The 23,526-nt window shown below is 51.8% G+C and overlaps 1 long non-coding RNA gene across 1 annotated transcript in view; it reads left to right on the forward strand.

Annotated features, from left to right (window-relative positions):
• The first annotated feature begins 14,233 nt into the window (after window positions 1–14,233).
• Window positions 14,234–23,526, forward strand: part of LOC133255668 (uncharacterized) — a 108,046-nt gene continuing 98,753 nt past the window's right edge. Inside the window, exon 1 of the long non-coding RNA XR_009739001.1 lies at window positions 14,234–16,818. This is a non-coding gene — a long non-coding RNA (uncharacterized LOC133255668). The remainder of the gene's footprint in view (window positions 16,819–23,526) is intronic.

Raw genomic sequence — 23,526 nt, forward strand, 5'->3', positions numbered from 1 at the left:
TGAGCCTAGAGGTCAGGGCATGAGTCATAGAAGAGTATGAGTGAATCTCCAAGAAGTAAGACGGTGTCATAGGCAGATAAAGCAGACATAGGCACAAGGTGTACAGTTATAAGGCGTGTTTGGGGAAGGGCAAGTCAGCCACCCAGTGTGGCCAGTACATGTTGGGCAATGTGGGAAGTGAGCCTGGACTGCTCCATCAAGGAGCCCAGTGGTGGCAAATCCTGAGTGCCACGGTCTCTAAGTGGGCAACAGGGAGCCATGGAAGGCTGACAAATTGTGAGGGAGTACAGCGGATTGAATGTTTGTGTCCCCTCGAAATTCACATGTTGAAGGACTTCCATGATGGTCCAGTGGGTTAATCTGCCTTACAATGCAGGGGATGCCAGTTCGATCCCTGGTTGGGGAACTAAGATCCCACATGCCGTAGGGCAACTAAGCCCTGTCTGCAACTACTGAGCCCGCGCATCACAACTGGAGAGTTTGTGCCTCTCAGTGAAAGACCCTGCAGGACACAGTGAAGATACTGTGTACCGCAACTGAGACCTGATGCAGCGCCCCCTAAAAGTCATACGTTGAAATCCTCACCCCACAATGTGATCGTATCAGGAGGTGGAGCCTTGGGAGGTGATTAGGTCAGGCGGGGTGAGCCTTCACGAATGAGATTGGTGACTTTTAAAAGAGACCCCAGAGAATTCTCTTGCTCTCTTTCTGCCATGTGGGGACACGACAGGAAGCTGGCCATCTGTAACCCTGAAGAAAGCTGTCACTGGAACCCAGTCTCGCCGGCACCCTGATCTTCCACCCTCCAGAACCCTGAGACGTAGTTTACTTCTGTTGTTTTGAAGGCGTGCCGTCTATGATTCTTTGTTACAGCAGCTCAAACTCAGACAGGGAGCTTGATAGCTGTTCTGCCCCTCTGTTGCCAGGTCCTCTGTATCTGGTCCACCCTTTGTGTCCCCCACCTCCCTGCCCTGATCCTGACCTTCTCTCAGTAGGGCTCTTGCTCATTCTCTACGTGGAACCCGGGACTGACTCCCAACAGTCCTTCCCTAGAGAAAGGATAATCAGAACTTGCATCGCCCCAGAGCCTTTCCCAGCATTAAAGTCAAGGGACTCGGTTCTGAGGCTCCTCTAGGACAGGCCTTTGCAGCTGGGGAGGCCATGACCTCTGGAGTCTGAGACTACCTGCGGGCCAAACCGCGTCATCATGGACTGAGGGCACGACGCTGGGGAGCCCTGTCCCCTCCCAGAGCTTCCCTAGCCCCCGCTGCCTTGAATCCTCACTGCACCTTGGGATGCTGGTATCCCTGAGCCGTAGAGGCTCAGAGAAGTGTAGCGATCCTCCCAGGGTTGCAGAGCAAGATGGGGGCCAGGCAGCATGGGACCCAGGCTTTCTGTCCAAGTGCCACGTCCTTCTGGGACTCCTTCCTGAAATTTTGTGAGGTAGGATGGTACCTTCTCTCCAAAGGCAGTTGCCAAGAATTTCTCCCTACTGAATACATACTGTGCTTCTCCCAGCAGGAGGAGGACCTGTTTTCCCTCCCCTCGACTGCCCCTATGACTTTCTTTGAAAAGAGAACACAGTATGAAACGAGATGCCAGTCCAGGTTCAATGCACGATGCTGGATGCTTGGGGCTGGTGCACTGGGACGACCCAGAGGGATGGTATGGGGACACAGTAGAAGTAACTCTCCAGTTCCAGCTCTAGCCTTCAATGGCCTAAGCCTTCTGCTTTCTCTCTCTCTTTTCAAAAAAAATTTTTAAAGAATATTTTGTTATGGACCATTTTTTTAAAGTCTTTATTGAATTTTTAAACAATATTGCTTCTGTTTTATGTTTTGGTGTTTTGGCTGTGAAGCATGTGGGATCTTAGCTTCCCTACCAGGGATTGAACCTGCACCCGCTGCATTGGAAGGTGAAGTCCTGACCGCTGAACAGCCAGGGAAGCCCCCTCTCTGTGTTTCGGAGTCCAGCGGCCTTGCATGGCAACCTGAGCAGACAAGAGTGTCAGGAGCCATGTGGGAAGAGAGGCCACGTGGAGCGGAGCTGAGGTGCCCCAGCACCGGCCTGAGAGGGAGGCCTCGTGGCTGAGATCCCAGCTGAAATCACCAGGCTGACGCCACAGGAAGCAGGAGATACCCCCAGTTGACCTACGGACCCTTAGAACTCGTAAAGCAGTTATTTCAAGCCACTAAGTTCTGGGCTGGTTTGTTACATGGCAGAGATAACGGAAACAGGTGGCCTTGTGGATGCTTGGGTTCCGTAAGTCCCTGGGACCTCTAACCCCCTCCAGAGCCCTGAGCCCTGGTTGCCATGGTTCCCAGGCAGATGGCGAGGGCTCCTCCTGTTTTCCTCATTTTAATGAAGGTGAGGGGAGTTGTATGGTTCCCCCACATCCCACTTCAAGGCATGCCTATCACAAGCTAACAGAGTTCCTATGATAAGAATGACAAGCTAAGAACTTGAACTCTGCAGTCAGACTCCTGGATTTAAGTCCAATCTCTACCAGTTTCTAGCTGTGTGACCTTGGGCAATTTACTTATTCTCTCTGTGCCTTGGTTTTTTCATCTTCATTTTATAGTGAGGTTAATACTCGTGCCTATCCCATAGAGTTCCTGTGAGGATTAAATGAGATAATATACATAAACTCTGAAAATAGTGCTTGACTCATTGAAAGCCCTCAATAAATATCATCTATTGTTTCAGTACTATTAGTATTACTAGGTTGCAGGGCTCTGAGCTGGATATTTCAGTGTTCTGGAGATGTATAGCTGACATCTAAACAGGAAAGTTATAATACAGAAGGATAAAAGTAAAAATAAGAATATGGTCATATCTGGGAGGGGTTTATTTTATCTTGGATTTAGGAAGTCTTCCTGAGGAAGGTGACAATTGAGCTGGGTTTTAAAAAGTTTTAAAGGAGTTTTCTGGCTGTATCGATTAAGTTTACACCTGGCCCTAAATGAAAACAAACACAAAAATAACAGTGACTCAAACATGATAGAAGCTTGTGTCTGACTCAAGTTGAAATCTGGTGGTGGGAGGCCCAGGGCTCATAAGTTTCTCCATGGTGAAAGGCACCCAGGTTCTTCCTATTTTCTTGTTCCACATGCTTGTCCTCAAGCCTTCACGTGACTCCTGGTACAAGGTGGCTGCCAGAGCTCCAGCAGCCGTGTTTTTAAGGACACTCCTGGAAGTTGTACAGTGCACTTAGAAGCCATTGTCAAGGCTCAATCCCATGGCCCAGCTAACTGCAAGGGAGGCTGAGAAACATGTTCTTTATTTTGGGTGGCCATATGCCCAGCTAGCTAACACTCGGGGGTTCCATTTCTAAGGAGGCTTGAGGAATAGACACTGGAGGTCACAACTGGCCAAGTTTGCCACATAGAGGACAGATGACAGGAAAGGACTCCCACTAGAAGGAACAGCATATGCAGAGGTCTGTGTACATGAAACACGTGGCTGGTTCTGCCGCCACAAGATCTTCCAGGATCTTCCTCCTTCTCTCCTGAGGCTCTCACTGCTTCAACCTGGCTGCTTCCATGGACTTGCCTTTAGACCAGCTTCTCGCCAGGCAGACACGTCTCACTCCCAGCTCTCCTGTTGCTCTGGAGGCTCCCTCCTACCCAGTGCCTCCACGGGAGAAACTGCGATGCCCAGAGGAGCTTGTGGTCACTGAAGAGACAGAGTTGTGAGTGGTGGGGCCTCAGGGAGAAGGACCTGAGCCCAGACAGCTGGGCCGGGTGGCTGAAAGGGGCCCCAGGCCAGGGAATGCTGTAAACCAAGGCCAGGAGGTGGCTCTTAAGGCACTTAGGGGGCCGTTGAGGAGAGCTGTCCCTGCTGGTCCTGGGGGCCTGAGGCCTGATGGGCTGGGTGCTTGGGGGAGGAGAGCCTGTGGACCCCCCAGTCATGTCTCACAGAAGTGCTGGTCGCGGTAGACTGGGGCCATGGGGTCCGTGCTGTGGAAGAAGACTGGACGCCAGAGAGGATGGGATCTGGGAGTGGGGAAAGGGAAGCACGGGCCCTACCCTGAGCCCCCTCTGGGCCTGGAGGCAAAGAGTGGGAGATGTACCCAGCACAGGCCTTGGTGTGGAACTCCAGTTCTGCCCTGGACATGCTGGGTTGCTGGAAGCCTCTGTTTCCCCATCTGTAAAGTGGCTGGCTGGCTGCTTCTCAAGGGCATGCTGAGGGTTCCAGATGATGGAAGGACCGGTGTGAGAGCTCAGGTGCTGCGCACAGTGCCTGTTACCATGGAGATTTCTGAACGAAGGACCTCTCACAGGCACAGGGTTTCAACAAAGCAGGATTTCCTGGTCTCCAGGACCCATTTGGAACCTTAGCTTCTCAGGCAGCCGCCTTGGACCACCTCTGCACCCGTGCCCTCAACTCCCAGCCTTTCATAGCCTCTGGCTCCAGAAAGCCTTGGGTCAAAGTCTGGAATGTAAACGTGAGCCGCAGACCAGGCCTCACTACCTGGCCATATTCCATGAGCCTGGAGACTCAGGCAGAGGAGACCTGGTGGCTAGAAAACCCCAGTGCTAGAGGGAATACTCACCCAGCGAGGACTCATCACTCACACGCCCACAGGGACTAGGACAGTGGCTTAGGGGGTGGCATGCAGTCTCTTTCATACTGGAGAGCGTGTGCCTAATCAGCTCAAAGGAAGTGTTTTTATATACCCCCCTACTCAAAGCACTGGCCCTGAAAGGCAGGACTGAAGACTGGAGACTTTGTGATCTGGATTCCCAATCACCAGTGTCTGCTCTGTAATGTATTAGGGGATAGGGAGGCTTTTATTTTTTTTTACAAACCAATAAAATCAGCCCAGCGTGGAAGAGAGCAGTGCCCATCTGCTTTGCTTCTGTGATGGAGGTGGGGTGAGAGTCCTGGGTCTGACCAGAGGGGAGGAACCCAGAACAGGCAAGAGATGACCGTTGTTCTCTTTGCCTGGTGTTGTCCCCTTGCGGGAAGCTGCTCCCCATCATCATCGGCCCCAGGTTTCCTACAGGATTGGCCATATTGACTCTCCCCAGGTGGGGATCACCTGACCCAGGCTGAGCCAATCTCTGATTTGTGCAAAGAATTTGGAATCAGAACCAAAAGACTTCAGCTGAGGCTGGCTGTCTTCGCATCTAGAGGCCAGGAGCTATTGACTGCTGGGCTTTCTGCTACTGGTTGGAATGGTGGACAGAGCCAGGGGCTGCAAGGAAGACGAAGGGACAGAGGAGAGCAGCAAGGTAAGAGGAGGGGAGCCCTGCTGGGCTGGAGCCCTGATGGCACCCTTTCCTGAGACCCACTGGGTCCTGGTCGAGGATTCCAGAGGGTACCCCAGGCACCTTTCTGTAACTTCCACGCCCCTCCCCCAATATCTTCCTTTTCTTGTTGTAGCTAGTTGTATTTTTTTAATATTTATTTTAATTCTGGCTGCTCTGGGTCTTTGTTGCTGCATGCGGGCCTTTCTCTAGTTGCGGCAAGTGGGGGCTACTCTGCAGTTGCTGTGCGCGGGCTTCTCATTGTGGTGGCCGCTCTTGTTGCAGAGCATGGGTTCTAAAGCTCAGAACCCATGGTGTGAGTTGCAGCTCATGGGCTTAGTTGCCCTGTAGTATGTGGAATCTTCCCAGACCAGGGATTGAACCTGTGTCCTCTCCATTGGCAGGTGGATTCTAACCACTGGACCCACCAGGGAAATCCTTGCTAGCTACAGGACTTGCTAGTTTAGGCAAGTTTGTGCTGCTACTAAAATAATCCCAACTGATATGAAGAAAAGCACAATAAGACCTATTTTTCCATGACTGCCACTTACTGAGCCAGCTGCGTTGTTTCACTGTGTCCTTATAATGACTTTATATGGTAGGTAATGTATTGTTTCCATTTGGCAGATGAGAACATTGAGGCCCAGAGAGGCTCAGCAATGTGTCCAGGGTCACACAGCTGACAGGAATGAATCTGGGCTGGCTGATTCTAGAGGCTGAGTAGGAGTCTTCCTGTGCACTTCCCTTCCCTGCTAGAAGGGGTTGCAATCAAAAGCCACTGGCCTGGGGGTTCTGTTGAGCCTTGTACGGAGCCTGTGATTCTCTGTTCCACTAAGTAGGTTTGTACATCTTGAAAAACAGTCAAGCTAGTGGGGGTTTAAATTTTCAGTACTGGGCTAGAGGTGGCCTCCTGAGGGAACTCAGCCAGGGCCTGGCCGAGCCCCCAGTCTAGGCTGGATGAGGATGCTGCCATCATGTCCTGCCACGGCTTTGAGCCCCACCTCTGAGTCACGGGCTGACCAGCCTCGGGCAGATGGTCCCCCCCCGCAAGACCTAAGTCACCCCCTCTAGGAGGCCTTTTCCTGTGGCTCTAATCGTCTTCTGTTCTCCCTGATACTCATTTTGTCATGGCCCCCACTCAGAACCCTTGGCTGGGTTCCTCTGCCGAAGACTCATGCAGGACAAAGCTGATACCTGGGATAAGCTCGGCCCCTGCCCTCACCCCAGGTGGGGAAGGGGGTGGTGCTTGTCCTTGGAGACAGAGAGAGAAGACCCAGCACTGCCTGGGCTGTGAGAACCCAGTAAATTCTGGAAGAAATAGCACTTGGCAGCTCCTTCAGGAGACTCAGGGAGCACTCTCAGGGATGAGCCTGGCTGGGTGCAGACAGGCGGAGAGAGACAGAGACCAGCTGTCCCTTCCCTTAAAAAAATCTTGAAAATTTGCTCATTTGAATTCTATGTATGTATAGTTTTCAAAGTTAAGTGAGATCACATGATGTATTTTATATCCATCTATCTATATCTATCTATCCGTAGGTAACAGATATCCTTCCAAATGAACAATCACTGGACCACCAGGGAAGTTCCCTAGATAAAGAATTCTAAGTAAAAGGAAAGGCATCCTCACTTAAGTCCAGAGCAGAAAAGGCTCATGGTCCAGCCCATGACTGTTTTCCATGTTTGCCCAGGTAGAGTGGAGCCCAAGGGCAGTGGTGGAGGAGCCAGTGCCTGTGGCCTCTGGGCTTTCCTCTGTCTGGAGTCCCTTTGCCGGAGGTGAATTTACCCAGAGCTAAAGGAATATCCGCTTCAGAGCCCCTCACTCACAGCAGCCCTTCCAAGACTCTGTAACCAACGCTCAAGTCACTCAGTCATGTCTGACTCTTTTGTGACACCATGGACTGTAGCCTGCCAGGCTCCTCTTTCCATGGGATTTCCCAGGCAAGAAGACTGGAATGGAATACTGGAGCCATTTCCTCCTCCAGGGGATCCTCCCCACCCAGAGATTGAACACAGGCCTCCTGTGTCTCCAGCATTGCAGGCAGATTCTTTACCACGGAGCCATCGGGAAAGCCCTCTGTAACCAATACTATATTCCTAATTTGGTATTCTTATTCTTCAAACAGCCCTTGAGCTGTAGAAGCCTCAGGCCCTCACACCTGAACCCTCTCGACTCCAGCTCAGCTCTTTCCCTATGGATTTTAGTCACCTTGAGTCCCCAGCACCCAGCCTGCTCCTGGCCAATCATGCAGAACAGGTTGTGGAGTGAATCAATGAGGAAAGCAGAGGAACGGAACTTGTCCAAGGTCACTCTGAGGTCAGTAACAGAGCTGAGACCAGAGCCCGGGTCTCTACTCCCCGTGTGCAGGGCCCTGCCCACCTCACCGGGTGACACCTTGGCCTGAGTTTTGCCCTCATGACATCCAGGAGGTGCTGGGAGCATAAACAGGGTTGTGCTGTGACCTTGAGTGACTGGAAGGAGACCCAGCTAAGGGAAGACACCCAGGCTGCCCAGTGCATGGAGCTGCAAGGCTGGCATCTGTGTTCCTGACCCTCTGCCCGCTGTCCTCTTAGGGTCCTTGTAGCCAAGCATCCTGAGAGCCACCCTCTGGGCAAGCCCATCCCCCGAGTCCTCTCCCTCTCCAGGTCCTAAAAGCCATGTTGAGTTTCTGTCACTTCTGGGGCATCCTTGAGGGGGCTGCTGACAGGCCGAACAGATGATAAACATAGCCACATGTGTTCCCTACTCAGATTGTATGGTGTTGAATGAAAACAGCAGCTTAGACAACAAGATGATCCCCTTTTGGGGAAAATAAGTCCATATTGATATGTGTGTATTCACGTGAGTGCAAATCTAGAAAAACACCCACAAAGTTAACAAAAGTGATCTCCAGGTAGCAGAATCCTAGTGGGTTTTTTCTGAATTTTAGCTTTTCTGTGGTTTCTAATTTTTCTATCATCATCAGGTATTACTTGTGGAGAGGCAGCATAGTGCAGTGTTTAAGAGTCAAATAGGGCTTGCATCCTAGCCCTCGTTCATTTTTAGCTGTGTGTGTGTGTGGGAGAGATGGAGGCAGGTCACTTGACATCTTGAGCTTTAGGCTATTCATCTACACGATGAAGTGGAATTGAACATTAAGCGCTTGACTTATTACAGTGGAAAAACCTGGTGGACCCCAGCAGTGATAGAATTTAATACCACCAGTAACGGGGCAAACCCACCTGAGAAGCACACAGCACCGAGGTTCCTGGATCCAGTCTTGAGGAAACGTCAGACACATCAAATTGTGTGACATGCAGCAAGGCACCTGAACTGGATTTTCAAAACGTGCCAGTTGGATGAAAGAAGGGAAGAAAGAAAAAGTCTGGAAAACTATTCTAGATTAAAGGGGATGAGAAAGGTGATCCTTGATTGGGTTGTGAGTAGGATGGGGACGCTACGAAGGGCATTATTGAGACAGTTGAACAAATTTGCATATAGAGAGGACATTAGATGATAGTATAACAATGTTAAATTTCCTGAGTGTCATCACTGTATAAGGATGTTACAGGGAAACATCCTTATTCAAAAGAGAGATTTGCTGAAATACTTAGAGGAAGAATACCATGATGAATATACCATGCTGTCTGTAACTAACTCTTCAATGGTTCAGAGATAAAGTCTGTGTAGCAAAACTGAATTAAATATAATGCTCAGCACTGGGTGGATCTCAGTCCTGACAAGCCACTACTCCATCTTGCCTAGGGTTGCCTCTCCAATCCCTCCCCTGAGCCCCCTTTCTCCTACCCCTCCCCATAGGGGAGGCTCTGGGAGAACAACAGGAGTCAGGAAACAGCCATCTCCCTGAGATTCAAGCCTTCTCCAGACTCACGCTCCTAACAGCCTCTGCCCACTCGCCCTGGGCCCTCCTTATTACAGACACACATGGGTTATCTTCCTCCTCCAATCTGCTTGCATAGTTCTCTTGGCTTAGAAAGCCATCCTGCCCTTTCCAGTCAGTAAAATCCCACTTATCTTTTAAAGAATGCCCACACATGTGCTCAAAGGCCTACCTCTCTCCCAGCCCAAGAAAGAAGCATGGTTTCCTGGAATGGCTCTTGGGCTGTTATCCCACTCTGTGATGCTAAGGTCAGTTGATCACCTCCATGAGCCTGGGAGCTCCAATTCACAGGGAACAGGTTGCAATCACCCGTGTCTGTAACATATCCTGAGCCATAGTAGACAATCTGCATGTGTTTATTGCCCAAGGGTTAGGTGCCAGTATGAATCTATGAATCGGGTGCTATTTGGAGAGGGAGAGAGGGAGAGGGAGAGAGGGAGAGGGAGAGGCTGCATGGGGTCTTAGAGCACATGGGATCTTTAGTTGTGGCATGCAGGATATTTTTTAGTTGCGGCATGTGGGAACTTTGATCTTTGTTGTGACACGTGAACTCTTAATTGCAGCTTGTGGGATCTAGTTCCCTGGTCAAAGACCAAACCTCGGCCCTCTGCATTGGGAGTGTGGAGTCTTAGTCACTGGATGACCAGGGAAGCCCCCTTGGAGACTAGTTAAAAATACACATTGGTATGTTCAAGTAATAGAATACTTATGCAGGTATCAAAAGAATGACTTGGATTGGTATGGAATAATTCCAGATGTAACAGGAAGTGAATGCAGTGAACTACTTCTTATTCGTGTAAGAATAAAAAGCATGTAAGAATAAAAGCGTGTGTCCTTGTAGTAGCAAAGATTGCCTCAGGAAGAGGGGAAGCGGGGCTGGGAGGATGGGGAGGGAGGGAGAGTTCTTGAGTTTGTGCCTTGCATATGTGAACCTAGGTGTAACAAATTACATGATTTAGATTTATAGTAGAGCACGCTCTGTCTGAGGGAGCCTGAGAAAATCCTAGGAGTTGGGTGCTGAGGAAAAAGAGAAGCAGGTGGGCGTTGCCCCTGGGTGGAGGAGGCGTCTGGTCTCTTGCTTGTGGCTCTTGCTAGAGGACCCAGACTGTGAGCTGCATGGCAGCAGAGAAGGGCAGTAGCCTCCCAGAATCCTCAGCGCCACAGGCATCTCTCACATACTGGAGTCCCGTCCTCTGGGCCCTGCAGCGTCTCGTGCCACCCTCTTCCACAGAAATGCCCTGCCTCCACTTTTCGCATGCAGAGTCATACTCAGCCCTCAGGGCCCTACCCAGTGCCTGTCTCTGCCAGTGATCCTCTTACCCCCATATCAGAGGCCTCCTTCTTGCCATCTTGCTCACCAAGGCCCCTTTGCTCCAAAGGCCTCAGGGCTGAGTGGGCCCAAGTAGGAGAGCAGGAGAAGGAGGGGAGGGTGTTTAGAGGATTCTGGCCCCACTGGCCTTTCTCGGGCCCAAGACCACCTGCTGCCCAAGCCCTTTGCTCGTTCCTGTGTTGGGCAAAGGACTGCCTACTCCAAGCCCATGCTCCCCTTTCATTACCTGAGGAGCAGTGAGAATGTCATGCCTCCTGGGACCCCTTTGCACAGGGAAGGGATTGGAACTTGGGTATCACAGGATGCATGGTTAAAGGAATGTGCTTCCTTGGTGGCTCAGTGGTAAAGAATCCACCTGCAATGCAGGAGCTGCAGGAGATGCCGGTTCGATCTCTGGGTCTGGAATATCCCCTGGAGAAGAGAATGGCTACCCACTCCAGTATCCTTGCCTGGAGAATTCCATGGACAGAGGAGCCTGGTGGGCTACAGTCCATGGGGTTGCTGAGAGTCGGATATGATTGAAGTGACTTATCGTGTAAGCACATGTTTAAAAGAAAGTTATTCTACCATTTGTTAAAATGGTTAAAACAATAAGGAAGGAAGGCTTTATTCAGGACTATTGCGATAGATGTTAAGACTTCACAATAGCAGGGAGAGATCAGGCTCAACTGTAGATACAGCAAACACAGCGAGGCTTAGAGCCAACAAGAGGATGAGGGGTCAGTGGATGGAAAATGACTAAGAGGAGCCATCAAGGGTAGGGGCGATTCTTACTAAACCAACTTAACAGGACACCTGCTTAAAGCAGGCAAGGTGGTCAGGTATCGAGGGTGGGGGATTCTCCACCCTCCCCCTGGGCGGGGCAAGCCAAAGACAAGACCCAAAGACAAGACCTACTTGAAAAGAGGAGCCTGTCTGAAGTTTGATCAAGGAGAGAGTGTTTGTCACATGTTATAAGATCTTGGGAAAATTCCCCTTTTTATAGTGAGGAAACAGAGGAGGCTCAGAGCAGTCATTTGGGCATTCTGCTTTAGTTTACCTTCCCCCGCCCCGCCAGAGGCTCAGCCCCGAGACTCCTGCTGCCTCTGCCCCTGGCCCGCACGCTGTGGGTGAAAGGGCCTGGGCTCCAGCCCCACTGTGACTGCTGACTCAGTGCTGTGTAACCCTGGTTTAGTCTGGCCCATCTCTGGGCCTCTCAGTGTGACCCAAGAACAAAGCCACCAGAGTCCTCTGGCCAAGCCCTGGGAGCTCAGGGGAGCCGGGTGGTCCAGGACTGGGCTGGGCAAGGCAGTAATTAGCTGAGAGCTCCTCTGGAATGTTAAGTACCCAGCCCTGGAATGCAGCTCCTGCCGGCTGCAAATACCCCCCACCATCAGATAGGCCCCATAGTGAAGATAAAAATCAGGGTCGTCAGGCACACCACCCCACCACCACCAGGCACACTTCTCAGGCTTCTCCCAGGGTTGGGGTTCCCTCCATCTTGGGGCTTGCTTGGAACAAGTTTTTGCAGATGTGTTGCTGTTCAGTCATTCAGTTGTGTCCGATTCTTTGAGATCCCGTAGACTGCAGCACACCTTCTTTTCACTATCACTCGGAGTTTGCTCAAACTCATGTCCATCAAGCTGGTGATGCCATCCAGCCGTCTCATCCTCTGTCATCCCCTTCTCCTTCCCTCAATCTTTCCCAGCATCAGGGTCTTTTCTAGTGAGTCAGCTCTTCACATCAGGTGGCCAAAGTATTGGAGCTTCAGCGTCAGTCCTTGCAATGAATATTCAGGGTTGATTTCTTTGGATTGACTGGTTTGATCTCCTTGCTGTCCAAGGGACTCTTAGATGTGGTAGGGGCTTCTAAGATGACCCCTGCCTCCTGGTACTAATGCCCCTGTAAAATCCCCTCTCCTTCCATGTGGGCTAGCCACAGGGAAGGCTTCTGACAAACCAAAGGCAGCAAAGTGATGGAACGTCACTTCTGATATGAGGTTACAAAAGGATCACGCCTTTCATCTGAGACACACTTTTGCTCTCTCTGTGGGAAGCCAGTTGCCATGTTGTGAGCTGCCCAACAGAGAGGCCCATGCAGCTGGGCTCTGGTCAATAGCCAGAGGGACGAGCAAGGCCAGCAAGGAACTGAGGTCTGCAGTCCAGCTACACATGAGGCGCCAACTCCTGCCAACAAGCCCATCAGTGAGCTTGGTTGCAGACGCATTCCCCAGGTGAGCTCAGATGACTGCAGCCTGTGAGGAACCAGGAGGCAGAGGGCCAGCTAGACTCGGCCCAGCCTCCTGACCCACAGAAACTGGCTTGCCCAAGGGTCACAGACCCTTGGGACTGCCAGGTCCAGGATTAGAACCAAGGTTTTCCAACTCTCAGCCCCGTGTGCTGGGCCCTAGGCCAGTGGTTCTCAAACTTTAGTTTGCCTCAGAATCATCTGGAGGGCTTGTGAAAACCCAGACAGCTGGACCCTACTCTGAGTTTCTGGTTCTGTAGGCCTGGGTGGGGCCGAGAATGTGAATTTCTGACAAGTTTCAAGTGGTGCTGATATGGCTGGTGGAGGGCCACACTTTGAGAACCAGTGCTTTAGCATGTCTCCCATATCACTCTCCTGATGGGTCCCCATAAGCATAGACCAAGGGCAGTTTGCCACATCCTGAGTGCCTATCTGGGCCCCATTTCTTCTGAGGGAGTGGGGTGTGGGTTGAAAGAACCACAGAGGGCCGTGCCCTCTCTTGTTCATCTTTGCAGCTATTTCTGACCCGTAACACCCATAGATGCATATGACATTCCAGGATTTTATAAGGTAACATTTTTGGAAAAAGGTAATTTCTTTTTATAAAAACCATACCAAAAGTATTTTATTTTGTTCGGGAATAGTTGTGTTAAGGAAACTACCAGTAGGATGTCGATAGGAAGTGAGATCGTTCTCTCAGCTGTAATGTTTTCTGTTTCCATGTTTTGCCACTAGGGGCTGATTTTATCCATTACTGTATTTTATCTTTGGGGCACTAAAGTTTCTATCTACCTATCATCTTTATTTGATTTTAAAATACTTATTTATTTGGCTGCACCAGACCTTTGTTGTGGTATGTGGGATCAGGTCCCGTCCATTGAGAGTGCAGAGTATTAGCCACTGGACCACCAGGGACGTCCCTAAAATGTCTATCTTGAAAGCTGATGCCTTGAATATTAGCTAATTGGTGGATCTGTTTTTACAGATATACATTCATATGTGGATGTGGATTCAAATACAGATACAGCTGCAGAGATATAGATACAGATGAAGATGTAGCAGTGATGTTCCCTAAGGGGAAAGGACATGCTCCCTCCCTCCTTCCCCCTCCACCCAAGTTGCGGGGGGAGCCAACTTGGACACATCAACATATCAGAGCAGCAAGGTGGAAGGGGCCTGGGTGCCTGGGCAAGCTCATGGACTAGTATCACCATTCCAGTCCTAGACAATCTACCCCTAGGTCATCATAGGAGAGAGAAGTCAACTGTATTCTGCCATGGCTCTCATCCATCACACGCACATGTCCCCCAGCAGACTACAAGTTCCTTAAGAGTAGGGCCAGAGATTCCCTCTTTTGTCCCACAGCTCCCAGAACAGGGCCTAACACATTTCTGCTCTGGTTCTGCCCCTTAGTAGCAGGTGACCCAGGGCAAATGACTTCCCTGGCCTCCTTCCTCTTCTACAAAATGGCTAAATAACATTCTCATAAGATTCTCATCAAGCTTAGTGAGATGATGTGCATGAAACACTTAGCCCTGTACACCTAATAGGAGATAAATAAATGGTGGATATTATCAGCTATAAGTGTTCAGAAATCACATCATCCCCTCCCACCCTGTTTTTAAAAAATATTAATTTTTATTTCTGTATTTGGCTGTGCTCAGTCTTAGTTGCAGCATGTGAACTCTTAGTTGCAGCATGTAGGGTCTAGTTCCCTGACCAGGGATTGGTCCCCGGCCCCCTGCTTTGGGAACACAGAGTCTTAGCCATTGGTCCACCAGGGAAGTCCCCTCCCACCCTTCTTTGCTCCCCTCCCAAACCATTGCTCCCAACTTCCCTTAAGGTAACATCTAACCCTCCTACCATGGCCCCTAAGACCCTTTATGATCTAATCCTGACCACCTCTCTAGTCTTCTCACACATATCGTGAACTCTACAGCCAGACAGAGTTGCTCTGGCATCCTGTCTTTTCCAGGGACTTGTCCTAAAGGTCAGAGTGAAAGGTGTGAGATGTGCTAAGTACAAATGACCCTGGAAAATTCCTTAAATGCCCATAGGTACAGTCATCCGATCCCATCACTTCATGGGAAATAGATGGGGAAAGAGTGTCAGATTTTATTTTTGGGGCTCCAAAATCACTGCAGATGGTGACTGTAGCCATGAAATTAAAAGACGCTTACTCCTTGAAAGGAAAGTTATGACCAACCTAGATAGCATATTCAAAAGCAGAGACATTACTTTGCCAACAAAGGTTCATCTAGTCAAGGCTATGGTTTTTCCTGTGGTCATGTATGGATGTGAGAGTTGGACTGTGAAGAAGGCTGAGTGCCGAAGAATTGATGCTTTTGAACTGTGGTGTTGGAGAAGACTCTGGAGAGTCCCTTGGACTGCAAGGAGATCCAGTCAGTCCATTCTGAAGGAAATCAGCCCTGGGATTTCTTTGGAAGGAATGATGCTGAAGCTGAAACTCCAGTACTTTGGCCACCTCATGCGAAGAGCTGACTCATTGGAAAAGACTCTGATGCTGGGAGGGATTGAGGGCAGAAGGAGAAGGGGACGACAGAGGCTGGATGGCATCACTGACTCGATGGACATGAGCCTGAGTGAACTCCGGGAGTTGGTGATGGACAGGGAGGCCTGGCGTGCTGCGATTCATGGGGTCGCAAAGAGTCGGACACGACTGAGCGACTGAACTGAACTGAACAGTATCCAGACCTAGAACTTCTCAGTGAGAAAAGCCCAAAACAGGTTTCCTCCAGTGTAGGGAAAGGTGGCTTTATCTTCAGTTGAGCATCAGATAACATAGCTGGCTTATGTTTATGGGCCTCATGAGACCCAAAATATGTGTCTTTCATTAGTTTCACATTCAAAATGAAACATTCATTGATTCTCCTTCTGTACTCCCAGTTCTTATAACATGCACTGCCTCTTACCTCCAAGCCTTTGGACATGCTGTTCCTTCCACCACCCTACCCTTCCTGTCACCAGCTCCACTTGGCCTGGCCAATCCTCATTCCTCTTTCAAACCTCTATGCAAGTGCCACTCCCTCAGGGAAGCCTTCCCTAACTACCCACCCACCTCCTCTCTGGGCAAGCAGAATACCCTGAAACTCCTCTGTTCTGTGCAGCATGCCTCCCACTATACAGTCAGCCCTCCTCCTATCTGTGGCGTCTCCATCTGCAATTCAATCAACCCTGGATGGAAAGTATTTGGGAAGAAAAATCCAGAAAGTTCTAAAAAGCAAAACTTGAATTTGCTGCTGGCTGGGCAACTATTTACATAGTATTTACATTATATTTACAACTATTTACATGTCATTTACTCAGCATTGTATTAGGTACTATAATCTAGACATGACTTAAAGTATACAGGAGAATGGAGGAGGAAATGGCAACCGGCTCCAGTATTCTTGCCTGGGAAATCCCATGGACAGAGGAGCCTGGCTGGCTACAGTCCATGGGGTGGCAAAAGAGACAGGACTTAATGACTAAACAACAATACCGGAAGATTCCGGTTTGTTACATGTAAATACTATCCTACCTTAAATAAGGCACTTAAGCACCTCTGGATTTCTGTAACAGCGGGGATTCTGGAACCCATGGCCCCGGCCTCCCCACGGGTGCGATGATTGTACATTTCTGCATGACGGCTTGTGGGTCTTTCCTACCAAGTTCTTCCTTCTCTTCTGTTTAATGCTAGGTCCCCGGCGCCTAGCACAGAAATTGGCGGACAAGGGGTGCCCACTACGCGCTCATGGAATGAGCTGGCCCATGAGGGAACTGTGGCCATGGTGAGGGATTCCTTTGCCTGCATCCGCCAGCATCCTGGGGAGGGCAGGAAGGGGGCAGGGAGCGCTGCGGGGGCCTCTCCGCCCCGTCGTCCTCCCAGACCCTTTCCCTGCCCAACAGGGCGCCACTGGCCTGTCCCACACCCTCTCTGCCGCCTGCCCAGTGACCTAATTATTGTTTTTTCTTCCAGCCCCGCGGAGGGGAAAACAGAAATTCCTGGTGGATGACACAGGCCCGGCGGCCGCCTGAGAGCCGAGCACGGGACCGGCTGGGCCGGCTTCGCCCGCCCTGAACCCGCCGCCCGCCCCGCCACCAGGGCCGCGGGAACCCGTCATCAGCCTAAGTACAGAGCGGGCGGCGGGGCGGGCGGCCGGGAAATTGCCGGTTCCCGCTGACCCGCGGGGCCTGCGGGCGCCCGGAGTCTGGGGGCCCGGGGCGGGCAGGCAGGGGGAGCCTGGGGGGCACGAGTGAGCATCCCGGCTGGGCTGGCGCGTCCTCACCGTCCGCCACCCGGCCGGCCCCGGGAAGGGGAAGGATGGGGATCGCAGGGGCTGCGCTCGGGCCCCAGGGGGTGGCGGGAGGCGCCGGCGCGGGGGCGGGAGGGGAGGAATTCGGGCGGCTAGGCCCTGGGTGCGGCCCCGGCGCGAGGCCAGGGCCCCGTGGCGCACAGCGCAACCCAGAGTGTGCGCTTGTGTGTGGGGGCGGGGTGTTACCACCCCTTCCCTTTCTGGTCGCTAACCCCAACTCTTACAAGGAACACTGGGCTCGCGGCCAGACTCATGGGGTCGTGCATTCCCACCCCGATGGACTGCTTCATTTGCCGTGTGTCATCTGTGGGCCCTTGATGCTGGAGGGAGCCTCAGTTCCCCCATCTGTGAAATGGGTTAACAACTAGGGATGGCTGTGAGGTGCGCGGTTCCACCCTCTTCTCTCCGCGTAGCAGATATGAGCTGCTCCACTGTCTTTCGATTATTAGGGGACAAGGCACTCGGTCTCTCAGAGCCTTCCCTCAACTAATAGGAATTGAACTCCTACCCTGGGCCAAGTGTGTCTTAGGCTTTGGGGTTATAGTGATGAGTAAGAGGGACAAAATCTTACATTCTCAGTGGAGACAAACAACAAGTAAATAATACATGGATATTCACATCAGATAAGGTAATCCTTCAGGTAGTGACAGGTGCTACTATAATGGGCTTCAGAGAGTAAGAAGAATGGTTCTGTTTAGGCTCAGTGGTCCTAGAACGAATGTCTTCGTGTGCAAGTGCCCTTTGAGCTGAGATCTGAGTGAAGAGGGAGGCACTTATCTAGGGGAAGGCTTTTTGGATAAAGCAAACAGCAGGTGCAAAGGCCCAGACTCCCCTACTCGCTCCTTGTTGGCAGAATCCACCTCTCAGGTTCCTGGGCTCCCGAAGCATAAAATCACTCCCTTTTTGTCCCTCAGTCCGCAGGCAGGAAGCATAAAGAACAGATCTGGAGTCCAACAGATCTAGTTTTAAATCCTGGCCCCACTACTCACAGCTGTGTGACTTTACATAAGTCACTTAACCTCTCTGAGCGGTAGTTCTTCCATCTGTCAAATGAGGAAAAAAATGATGTGTTCTTTATAGGCTTGTATGTGGGGTCAGTGAGGTAACCCTGACATGTGGCAAGCCCAGACTTGGGCGTACCTATGTGCTTGAATGAATGATCTGTGGGATCCCTAGAAAAACCTCAGTTTTCTTCATCTGAAAATTGGGTCTTTCTCTGACTTGGGCTGGTCTTTTCTTGGTCTTGGTGGTAATGGGGAGATGTGGTAAAACTGTGAACGACGTGGGCAAACTCTTGGGGACAGTGCCTAGCTGTGGTCTGGTGTTGGTCACCTTCTGAGACTCAGAGCCTTATTTGCAGAGAGAGAAGCCACCCACAGCTCCCCCACCCATATTATCCAAAGCCTACCCAGGCCTTGGATATTCAGTGGGGTTCAGAGAGGAAACCTCCAACAAGTCTAGGTCAGAGCAAAGCTATGGCATTGGCAAAGTTTGTATTTGATGTCATCACCCTCTTCCTGTGGCTCCCTCTCCCTATATCCCTGTATAAATTTGTCCTTCCTTTGGGAAGAACAGAAGCTCAGTCATACCTGAGGGAAGATTTCAGTCTTTGGAGATCGTTCTGCTACATTCTCTTATTTGACATGTGGGAATCTGAAGCCCAGAGGGGGCAAGAGCTGGCTAGAGAACACAGCAGTCCTGAGGTATGAGAACTCATACCAGCAGACGTTTGATCCAGAGTTGTTTTCTTCACTGTACATCATGGACAAATTCCACCCCTTTTACAGAAGGAAGAAACTGAGGCCCAGGGTGGTGATATGCATTAGCAGAGGCTTCCCAGACCAGCAAGGGGCAGTGAGGAATGGAGAATGTATTCCAGAAAGGGGTGGAAGGAGGTGGGAATTTTCGTGGACCCATCACATCATTCCCAGGCCCATCTGTTTTGAAGATAATCTTTCAGACTCCCTAAGGGAAAAGTCATTTGGGGAGATCTGTGGCCATTGCTTCCTCTTCTTACCCAGGAATCCTAAATTCCCTATCTTGAAGGGTCAGTCCAGCAGGTACCCAGGTGCACACTGGTACCCTTGTCCTTCCGGCTCCACCGAGAGCCAGCTGTGATGGCTGAGTCCCACAGTGCCTGGAGGCAACCATGGTCAGCGTGGGCATCACCGCACCCTGCCCAGTGGCTCTTGACTGCTGTTGTGGCCCGTGGGAGCTTTATCTCAGAACGTAAACACGGCAGCTGGCTCTGACAACGAGCCCCTCCTGGCCTGTGGTTTTGCCACCAGCTGCTCCAAGTGGTTGCTTTTCATTCCTTCGTTCATTCGCTCAGGGCCTATCAAGTGCCGGCCTCTGCTCCGCATAGTCAAGGTAGAACAGTAAACGAGACTGTGACTCTTGGGCCTCTGGAGGTCACATTCTAGGGTAGGGGACAGGCAATTCACAAATGTGCACAAAAATATTAGGGCAGATGGAGGTGAAAGGTGAGGGGTCAGTGAGGGATGGGGTGCTCTTTTTGATTGGGAAATGAAGCAGAGGCCCCAAAGACGTGGGGGAGGTGCCACGTGGCTGTCCGAGGCAGGAGCAGTTCTGAAGGTGGGAGCTGAAGGCAGGAAGGCCAGTGAGGCAGGAGCCCGGCTGGCATTCTCAGGGCACATCAAGGAAGGCCGTGTGGCTGGAGTGAGTGGGGTTGGGGAAGGGTGAGGGGACCGGACTGCATTCTTTCTGGCTCTGAGTTGCCGCATTTCTTCTGTGTCTGTCTGGAATTGCAGCTGTGCCCTCCCAGCGCAGCCCGGACATCCCAGGAGCTGATTACAGAGCAGGCTGTCTGAGCTGCCCCTTTGCTTCCCCTCTCTTTTGGCTCTCTCCACCCTTGCACCCCCTTCACCTGTTCTACAAAGCAGGATTAAAAGGAGTTTGGAGTCTGAAATCTCTGGATTCCAGACTAGGCTCCATGACTTAGTGATTGTGTGAGCCTGGTGAGTGAGTTAAACTCTCTGAACCTTGGCTTCTGTGTCTGTAAAATGGTCCTAAACATACACACTGCCTAAATAGCTATGAAAGCTAAGTGTTCACCCACCCCCTGACCCAGTGGGGGTGCTCCTTGGTACTGTGCCACCAAGAGAGGTGAATGTGCCTGCCCAAAAGGCACAGGGCAGGGTGATCCTGGGAGCTGGTTACAATAGCCCTGAAATGGAATCAACTCTGGCGTCCATCAGCAGAAGGAAGGACAGCGACATAAAGAAACCATGGACAGACAGATGCAGCAATATGAACGATACTGACATGCTGTTGAGTGAAAGAAGCCAGGTGTAAAGAGTAAGTTATTCCATTAGTAAGAAGTTCAAGGACAGGTAAAGCTGATCTATGGTGAGAGAGGCTGTCATAGTGGTTGTCTTTGGGGGTTGTGGACTGAAAGGGGGCTTGAGGGGAACCTCCGGCGTGTTGGAACTTGTTTGTCTTGGTCTGGTTGTCACATAGGTTTTTGTTTTGGGGGCCGCCTTGGGTCTCCATGACTGCGTGCGGGCTTTCTCTAGTTGCAGCCAGCAGAGGCTACTCGCTGGCTGTGGCGCTAGGGCTTCTCGCTATGGTTGGGGCAGAGCATGGGTTCTGGGAGCCCTGGCTTCCGCAGTTGTGGCGTACGGGCTTCGTTGCCCTGTGGCACGTGGGATCTTTGCGGCCCAGGGATTGAACCGGTGTCCTGTGCGTTGGCAGGTAGATTCTTAACCACTGGACTACCAGGGAAGTCCCATCATGTGGGTTTATATGCATGTCAAAGTTCATTGAACTTGAGCTCCATGAACGACTTGAGATTCATGTGTGTCGTCCTATGTATATTTCAATTAAAAGGTAAAAAGTATACCACCTGGAAAGCTGGTGAAGAGTAAAGGAGATGGAGAATGTAGTTGTGCCTGTATCAGAACTGGCACCTGGGGACATTCTCTGCTTCCCAGCACCACTCTGACAGGCAAGGACTGCCTTCCAGCACTGACGTTCTGCTGTGGTGGGGGTGGTGGTCAGTTGCTTGTGTCCAGCTCTTTGCAACCCTATGGACCATAGCCAGCCAGGCTTCTCTGTTCGTGGGAGTTCCCCAGCAAGAACACTGGAGTGGGTTGCCATGCCCTCCTCTAGGGGATCTTCCTGGCCTAGGGATTGAACCCACATCTTCTGCATTGGCAGGTGGATTCTTTACGGATGAGGCACTGGGGAAGCCTGATGTCCTGCCATAGACCAAGCCTTAGCTAGGATCAGATGATGCTGTTAGAAATGAGGGATGAAAGGGGACTGGGTCTTTTTTTCTCATAGATTTGCTTCATCTTAAATGTGGTAATTCACTGTGGTGCTCAGATTCCCCAGCCTGGTGTGCAACGAGGACCCTGAAGTGGGGAGCACTCGGCTTTCCTGGTGGGGGGCCAGTGAGATGGCATTGAGAGTGACGCTTCTATGTGTAGATGGGCAAGTTTCCTCAGAGAGAGCCTTGAGGACCCCAGGCCCACCGTGCAGTGGAGGGGCAGAGCCCCACTCCCACCTCTCATTGACCCGCATCCAAAATGCCCCAGGACCAACTGGCTGGAGACCGCTGTGCCACTTCAGCCTGTTCCAAAGTCACTGTCCCGGTCCCAGAGAGGGGAGTGGTGTCTCCAAAGCGCACAGGAAGTTTGCAGCAGAGCAATCAAGGCCGTGGGTGGGTGGGAGAATGAGAGGCTCAGGGCTTGGGTTGCCAGCCAAGCTTTTCCCTTATGCCCAAGGGGGCATGGCTGGGGGTTGTGTTCCCCTTGATCTGAAGAGGGAGGGCAGCCATAGTTGTAACCAGGGAAATACCTGACATGACAGGGGCTTCTCTGCCAGGTACTGTGGAGGGTGAACCCAGCCCTTCAGCTCTCTGAGCTCCTCCAGGACAGGAGCTAGGGCTGTCTCGTTCACTGCTGGGCCCCGGTGCCTGGCACACACGTGAGACAGTAGATGTTTGAGGGAAGAATAAATGAATGCGTGAGGAAAGACTGCCAAAGCAGGCATGTTGATGCCAGGGAGGGAAGGGCTCATTCTGGTGCACAGGGATGTGAGTGTGTGTGTGTATAGGGAGGGGGTGATGCAGGAAAGGTGTGTGTGTTGGGGAGGGGGTGATGCAGGGAGGGTGTGTATATGTGTCTGTGTGTGTGTGTGTGTAGGGAGGGGGTGATGCAGGGAGGGTGTGTGTGTGGGGGTGGAGGGGGTGATGCAGGGAGGGTGTGTGTGTGTGTGTGTGTGCGTGCACGCGTGCGGGTAGAGGGTCACCTGGGCTGAGCCTGTGTGGTTGCAGGGGTTTCAGAGGGAGCTGCTGAAGGTGGGGAAAGACAGGAGGACTCTCTTGCAATCCAAACACGCCGAAACTCGGGTTCTTCCTTTATAAACCAGAGGCCCCTGTGAAGCTGTTGGGGCCGGGGCGGGGGAGGTCCCTGCATCCAGAAAAGGCAGCGCCTTGGTCCAAGATGCAGAAAACCTGGGTTCCTACCCTCCACTGGACTCCCAGCAGGCAAAACTGGAGAGGCAGTCCTCCTCCGGGGGAGTGGAGGCAGCCCAGGCCTCTCCCTCTGGGCACGCTGGCCCTTGGACAGGGACTCTCCCTTGGGACTCCTTTCCCTGGGAGGCCTTGGAGGACCTGTAGCTCACCCCTTGGAGAGAGCCAAAGGTCTGCCCTGGGTCACTCAGAGAGGAGAAGCAGAGCAGAGACTGGCTTTCAGGCTGGGGTTTCCAGCCTCCACTGTCTACCATGTGTAAGGGCCTTATTCAGATCAGTCAGCACAGTGCAGGTAGCCCCACCCAGAACCCCACACTCTCTTCAGTTAAACTGGGAGCCCAGTGTCCCCGTGCAGGAGCAGGGCCCCTCCTGTGGGGGCCTCTTCTCTGAGAGTGCTTGCAGCCTGTACCTGCTCACCTGCCAGGCTCAGGATGAGGCGAGGGCCGCCTTCAGAGAAGCCTGTTCTCAGGGCCTTGGTTACGGTGTCTTCTGATCCCCAGGGCAGGGCCCGTTCTCCTCCACCAGATCCAAGACTTAGGTCTCAGTTCTCTAGCCCTTGGGCACTGAAGCTCACCCAGGGGAGCCCAGGGCTGGCTAGGATCGCTCACATACCTCCTACTGCAGGCCAGGGCCCTCTGTAGACCTGGGGTGCCGGCCTGGGTCAGGTCTGGCTGGGGTAGATCTTCCAGCACCCTCTTCCTGGAAGCTTCTGTGGTCGTGTCTTTCTGGTTGCTGTGTCATCCTAGACCCCAGCATAGAGTGGGGTTTTGTGATATTGAAAGAGGTGACTTGGAATGCCATTTGAGAGGCTCTAGGAAGAGATCCCAGGCCCTCCACTCCACCATCCCCCTAACTCCCTGGGAGTCACAGTCTAGAATTCCACCGAGAGAGGCACATGCCTTGACATTCTCTTCATGAGAGTAAATCACAGGATTGGTTTATTCTGCTCTTGGGCCCAGAGGCCTCAGGAACTTCTGAGAGCCAAACTGAAGATATGGGTGGGGAGAGGTCTGCTAGCCTGTTCTTC

This window comes from Bos javanicus, chromosome 10, assembly GCF_032452875.1.
Source record: "Bos javanicus breed banteng chromosome 10, ARS-OSU_banteng_1.0, whole genome shotgun sequence".
NCBI classification, from domain to species: domain Eukaryota; kingdom Metazoa; phylum Chordata; class Mammalia; order Artiodactyla; family Bovidae; genus Bos; species Bos javanicus.